We start from the raw sequence: 7,097 nt of genomic DNA, 5'->3' as shown, positions 1-7,097 counted from the left end.
TCCACTTAAACAGGGATTCCTAATATTTCATTTCTAAGAAAGTTTGCTTAAAACCTGACATTTTCAAAAGCCAAACATTTAAAAAGTCATATAAAACCTATGCTTTCAAAAATGTTTCTTAACATTAGAAAGTAAACCTATGATTAGGAAATCTACAAAATACGGATTGGCATGTGGCATGTGAGATACTCTGGTAAACTTTTTGGCTGGAATGCAAAATGATTTTATTCATGGAAAATCTGTGATGATGGGGACAAGTAAAGACAGTCATATTTTTTCAGAACTAATAACCAATTACAATAAAAAAGAATAAGCAGTGGAGCCAGTAGTTTTCTTTATACATCCTTACAAGAGGCTTGATCATAAGGAATATGCATCTCTATCCACATCTGGAGAAGTGTTACATGAGCCCCCCTCAGTTTATAAGTCTATTTTGTAGTAAGTTTGCCTCTACTCCAAAGAGAATATCCATAAGTGGAACAACTGAACTACTAAGTTTTCAGTAGCAACAGTACACTTCATATGCTGTTCTGGAGTGATCACACTTCCCAAATGGTCAGAAATGAAGCTCAGTGAAATTATTAAATATTTTCTATAAATGACACAGAAAATGGTTTTAATTAGCCATATCCTCAAAATAATTTGGCATTTTGTGTCATTGATGACAAATATTACAAATATGAAAACGTTTCAGAATCCATTAAGTTTCACATTTTTTTTCTTAGTGTGGTTATCAATTTGACCAGCAAATGCTGCAATAATTTCCTTCTTCCTCAGTATTGAGGAAGAATACTTGACACACAGGCAACACCAACAAATATTAACTAAATGCTCTCATTAAGTAGAAAGAATCAAAGTTAAATAAATAGAAAATAATAATTTTTAGTGCCCATTTATGTGGCGCAGGTGTTAGACTTCACATTGTTTATTTTGCTTCTTCTCAACAAATATCCAAGGACTTTAGAAAGAGTAAAATGAATTACTTAATTAATTGCTAACAATCTGAATTAGACATTTCATTTTTAAAATAAGGAACAATAGAGATAATTTTATTTCACCCTTAATTCTTTCACGTTTAATTACTGTCTTTGGTAAAGTACTCTTATCATGCATAAACTATTTTTCCATGTCAATTATAACCTATTATAATCAAAGTCATCATTTTACTAATTGTGTAGCATTTGAGTACAAGAATCAAGCATAAAGACTTGGTCAGGAAATATGACATATAAGAAGGCATTTGAGGAGTTGATAACAAAAAGAAAAGTTTAATTATAGTTATTGATTATACTACCATACTAAGAATGAAAAAGTAAAAGGGAATGACAAAAGGTTTTTTCTTGTCAGTAATTTCAAATAAACATTCATCTTCAATTGCTGCTTTCCTAGAACAGTAGCAAAATGAACTAAGGTGCTTGGGTTCTTGAACCCTGAGAGCTCCATTCTGATGTAAATTGATTTCTATTGTTTCCCCTATTGAGAATATATGTCCCTAATGCAGGCAGTCTTACATGATTTAATTAGCGAATACCAGTCAAATGTATTCAGAGTTTATACAAGAGTAGTGGATTCTAGCAACATTTACAAGCTGTTAGAAATGATTCTTTACATTGCTGCCAGTTCTGCAAAACAAGACATGCCACCATGTTAGAGGATCTTAGCAACAGAATAACATTCAAACTAGTTTTCCCAGATTTATGAAATGAAACCAACAATACTAGAAAAATAAATAAACTTTTTAATAAATGGCGATCGAGCTGTGATTTTTTTTCTGATCCAGTGTCCTATGCTTCTCATACTGAACTTAAAATTCCTTCAGTATTCTTAATTTTGGCTTTGACTTTATTTAAATGACATTTGATCCTAGGAGAGTTGGAAGGGAACTAGTCAAATATGTATAAATATTTTCTTAAAAGATCTCATATTTATTATGGCAAAAACAAATGCACTTATCTTTCACTGTCATGGGTTCAGTTAATTTTGGTTCAAAAAACACCCTTTAGTTCCTCTGATAGATTTATAGGACCCAGGTACAGTCCTCTTTCTTATAGGAGTTTATGTTAACTGTGACAAAAAAAAAAAATTAAATTTTACTCATCAGGGAAAACCATTCATTAGTATTTTGTTGATGTTTGTTTTGCACTATTTTTCACTGAGATCAACCACATTGCATGTCTATCAAGTTCAGGTATGATTTCCTTGGGGATTGTGTTTATTTGCTGTTTTCTCATGAGTTCCAAGCACAGGGTCCAGCACACAATGTATGTGAGTTGAACAAATGTCTTCCATGGAATGGAGCAGGATTCTTTGTTCAGGTGTTGGGTGTTAGCAATCAGGAGGATTGCTGAAATATAGGTGTCCATTACTCTCCCTTCAGGATTTTAGTGCTTCTGAGCACCAATATGTTTATAAGAATTTGTTTCTATTCATTTGTACAAGTTTCTTCTATTTCATTGTTTATGATATTTTTGTTTTATTGTTTCCACTCAAATTGTTTGATATGAATTGACGAAGGCTCTTCTCACTGTATAAGCATGTAATCAACAGTAGAAGAAGAAATTTTATATTGTCACATTGGAAAATCTTTTAAAATGTCAAGGAAAGAATTCAGAAACAAAAATGCACAAGTCTATCTGGCCGGCATGATAAGTTATGACTTTATGCTTTCAAGCAAGAACGAAAGCATTAATTCCAACAGCTTTGTTTTTTTTATAACAGTGGTTTATCACAAATCCTCAGCGTCAATTTTTAAGCATTTGCCAAACTGCAGCCTAGACTCATGGTAATGATTCACTTTGAATATTCAAATACTTGAGCTCTCTATTGCATTTCATAATTAATCTTATAACAAAATGATTTTGTTCTCTATTGGTAGTTTTGTTGTACCCATGTGGTGTTTCTTTAGAGATCCTTGTGCTTTTGATTCTGGTGGGAAATGGACTTCTCTCTGAACAGATATCTGCTAGTTATTACAGAGATACAAAACATGAAACAGCATGTCTGTGGCACCTCTGAAAAAAACAGCTAAAATAACAAAATATCTGTTGGATGGATGTACATTTTCTATTATTTTTTTCAGGAAAAAACTCAGCTCTTTTATGACTTAAGATAGTCTCAGGGAGTTATATAATCTACTTGAAATTTGCAATAGCAATAGATTTGCATAGAACTAAAAAACTTGCTTAAGAATATCCAAAACCATTTAAACAGAATTTGCTAATTTCAAAGGTTGTTGATTTTAACTCCTTATTCCAATGTTCTGAGTTCATTAATTACTACCCATCTTTGGAAGGCAATCTTTCTTCAGTGTTGCCATTTTTGACCATGATAAACATGGCATTTTGGATTCTATGAAATGATGTTCCAGATCTGAGGCTCAGATAGACAATGCATCAAAAATCCCCTCTAATTCAAGAAGATTTGATTAAAAAGTAGAATGAGTTGATAATGTTTCTCAAGGAAACATGAGAAAAAAGAGTAAAACCATAAATCCTAACCAGAGTTAACATAATGAATAATCTCATTATTTTTATGTAAACCAAATGTTGGTTCATTTACCAGATCATATTCAAGTTATGAAACTGCATTATTTGCAACTTTTTGAAATAGTTTGTATGCATCTAAGAAACAAACACAAAGGAAAAATCAAAAGAATGAAATGTCTATGTTTTCTTTTCTCAAAAACATTTTAGAGGAAAAAATAGTAGTTAAATCAAATATTTTGCATGTTTATTAGTGAATTTGATTTAATGTTGCAAACTTTTACAGAGTCATGGACAAGGATCCTCTCCCAACCAATCTAAGATACGCATATATGCAGTGGGGAAACAAATGCAGGAACCTATCTGAGGAGCAAGCCAGGGGTCCACCACAGCATTCAAATGAGTGATGTGCCTGGAAGAGCACTCAAGTAAAGCTGATGATTGAGGCAAACTGATTCAGAGCCTGAGTTGTTTTTGTTTTGTTTTGTTTTGTTTTTAATAAGTGCGTTAATGAGGCCAGAGAAACAAATTGTATACTGTTTTTCAGAAAAAACAAAACAACCCCAACATGACAAATTCCAGCCACCTCTTTGGCTAACAAGGAGGAAAAGAAATGCAGAATGCCTGTATTTTGAAATATTTCTCTAGCAAAATAAACACCTCAAAATCGCCCATAGTAACATGAAAAATGAGCATTGTTATCTTTTGTGAAGGAGACATTTATGAAAGAGAATATAGTCTAATCTACTTTGATAAGAAATTGTGCCTATAAAATAGCTCATTAGAAATAAAAGTGAAAAGTACATTTTATTACTAAATGAAAGAAAATAACTTTGGTACCTGATACAGAAAATTGACCCAGAAAGATTTCAATTTCTCAGTTTTTATCAATGAACTGAATTAGATGATCACAATGATGCCTTGTAACTTTAGGACTTTATAAGATTTCTTAGATTGCTAAAGAACCATAATTCTCAGGTCACAGAAGTTACAAAGATATCAATAACCCATGGTTACATCTGACTTTTCCTCTGCATCATAAATAACAGTAATTTCAGAAATTTAGGTGAAATAAAAGTCAGCTGCAAACCTGATCAAAGAGACGAAAGATTGAGACCTTTCAGTCACAAAGTTTCCAGAGTTGATCAAACTCATACATTTGAAAATTCAATGATTTTTACAGGATGGAGTGTAAAGTGTTTGGCCCACTAAGTAAAATGAATCCAAATGCCGCCTTCCCTCATTGAAGAATTAGACAGAAGGATCAAGGATTTTTTTCACAGTTGCTTTGTGAGCAGGGGTGCCATAAACAATCACATATAATTTTATTTCCCTGCTCATTATAATCATTGCTATTACCCACAGAAAGAGCTGCTCGGAGGACGGAGAAAGATACAGAAACTTTTGGAAAACATGAGCATATGTATAAAGATTTCCTTTCTCAAAAGGTCTACTGTTAGAGGAAAAGAAGGGAAGAAGGAAGAAGAGGGAAGAAGAGAGGGAGGAGGAGGGAGGTGGCGGCGCCCTGGCGGAGGAGCAGGAGCTGGAGGGGGATGGAGAGAAGGCTCCTGGGTGGCATGGCGCTCCTGCTCCTCCAGGCGCTGCCCAGCCCCCTGTCAGTCAGGGCTTAACCCCCGCAGGATAAGGAAGCCTGTGTGGGTACCAACAATCAAAGCTACATCTGTGACACAAGACACTGCTGTGGACAGTCTCAGTGCTGCAACTACTACTATGAACTCTGGTGGTTCTGGCTGGTGTGGACCATCATCATCATCCTGAGCTGCTGCTGTGTCTGCCACCACCGCTGAGCCAAGCACCGCCTTCAGGCCCAGCAGCGGCAACATGAAATCAACCTGATTGCCTACCGGGAAGCCCACAATTACTCAGCGCTGCCATTTTATTTCAGGTTTTTGCCAAACTATTTACTACCTCCTTATGAGGAAGTGGTGAACCGACCTCCAACTCCTCCCCCGCCGTACAGTGCCTTCCAGCTACAGCAGCAGCAGCAGCTGCCTCCTCAGTGTGGCCCTGCAGGTGGCAGCCCTCTGGGTGCTGATCCTACCAGGGGCTCCCAGGGGGCACAGAGCAGCCCCTTGTCTGTGCCCAGCAGAAGCAGCACAAGACCCCCAAGCATCGCTGATCCTGAGCCCTCTGACGTGCCAGCTGACCAAGCAGCCACCAAAGCCCCCGGAATGGAGCCCAGTGGCTCAGTGGCCGGCCTGGGGGAGCTAGACCCAGCGGCCTTCCTGGACAAGGATTCAAAATGTAAGGAGGAGCTACCGAAAGATTCCATCTCTGAGCATGGCAGTGTGCTCCCCGATAGCAAAGACAAGACACCTGGCAGACATCGCCACTTCACAGGTGACTCAGGCATTGAGGTGTGTGTGTGCAACCGGGGCCATCATGACGATGACCTCAAAGAGTTCACCACACTCATTGATGATGCTCTGGATGGGCCCCTGGACTTCTGTGACAGCTGCCACGTGAGGCCTCCTGGTGATGAGGAGGAAGGGTTCTGCCAGCCCTCTGAGGAGCAGGCTCGAGAGCCTGGACATTCCCACCTGCCTCGGCCACCCACGTGCCTGCTGCTCAACACCATCAATGAGCAGGACTCGCCAAACTCCCAGAGCAGCAGCTCCCCCAGCTAGAGTAGGCCCTGCCTGTGCCCAGAAACTTGGCAAAGCAACCAGGGTAAGGGAGACTCACGAGAGAAGCATTAAGTGACTTTCAGAGGAAGTGGTACAGCCACTTTTTTTTTTCCCTTCTCCTCTCCTGCTTTTTCCTACATCTCCAAGTACAGTTTGGGGTGTGGGTGCCTCTCCCTCACAAAAGCACAGTATTGTGGAGGGCTGAGAAGTTGGTTCCATGACTCATTCCTCATCCCCACCTCATCCCCTTCTTCCCCACTTTCAAGTCATATCTCACCTACCTGCTTTGGTCAGAGAGATGTGTTTTAAAGCCCCCAAAGAAGGGGACTGGGACTGTGTCCTGTGATGATTCTTGGTGATGTAGTGGATTTATGCTCTGGTTTTAGTTTAAGAGAACTTTGTTGTGTCTCAGTTCAGCAGAAGCAACCCTTCTTAGCCCTGGTTGAAGAAGGAAGCCATAGAGGCCTAGGGTTTGTCAGCTGTGGCTGCCAGTGTCTGCACAGCCAGAGTTGAGCTGATTCTGTGGGAGGATGAGAGCTGGTAGACAGGTTGGTAGGAGGCTTGTTGATCTCTCAAATTCCAGGTGACAAGAAAATGTACCACTGTGCATCCTGGAGGGGCCCCTTCCTTCCCAGCAGGCTCAGGTGTGGAAGAGTAGACTGCCTTTTCTTTCTTTTTATTTATTTATTTTTTTTAACAAACAACAAAAGCCAGCTAGAAACAAGAAATTTACCAGTGGGCTTGCAAGAATTCTCTTCTGGACAAGGGAAGTTTGTGCTTTCCCAGGTTGGCCTACCACGAACGTGGCTGCAGTTGAGACAGAGGGAGATGTTTGTGTGTGGGCTTGGAGTGGGTTAGCTCTGAGCAGTAGGCCCTAAATCTGGGAGTGGAGAGAAGTGCAGCTTCCTGCATCTCTGCCCTTTGGTCTGTGCCCACAGGTGACCAGTGTCCTTGTCCATCCCTAGCA

General features: G+C 39.0%; 1 pseudogene; it reads left to right on the top strand.

Moving 5' to 3' along the window:
* Positions 1-4,996: 4,996 nt before the first annotated feature.
* On the top strand, positions 4,997-6,544 carry LOC114108517 (WW domain binding protein 1-like pseudogene; annotated as a pseudogene).
* The last annotated feature ends 553 nt before the right edge of the window (positions 6,545-7,097 follow it).

This window comes from Marmota flaviventris, chromosome 11 (genome assembly GCF_047511675.1).
Source record: "Marmota flaviventris isolate mMarFla1 chromosome 11, mMarFla1.hap1, whole genome shotgun sequence".
Lineage (NCBI taxonomy): Eukaryota > Metazoa > Chordata > Mammalia > Rodentia > Sciuridae > Marmota > Marmota flaviventris.
The sequence above is the reverse complement of the archived record's forward strand: the minus strand, read 5'-3'. Positions and strand labels throughout refer to the sequence as shown.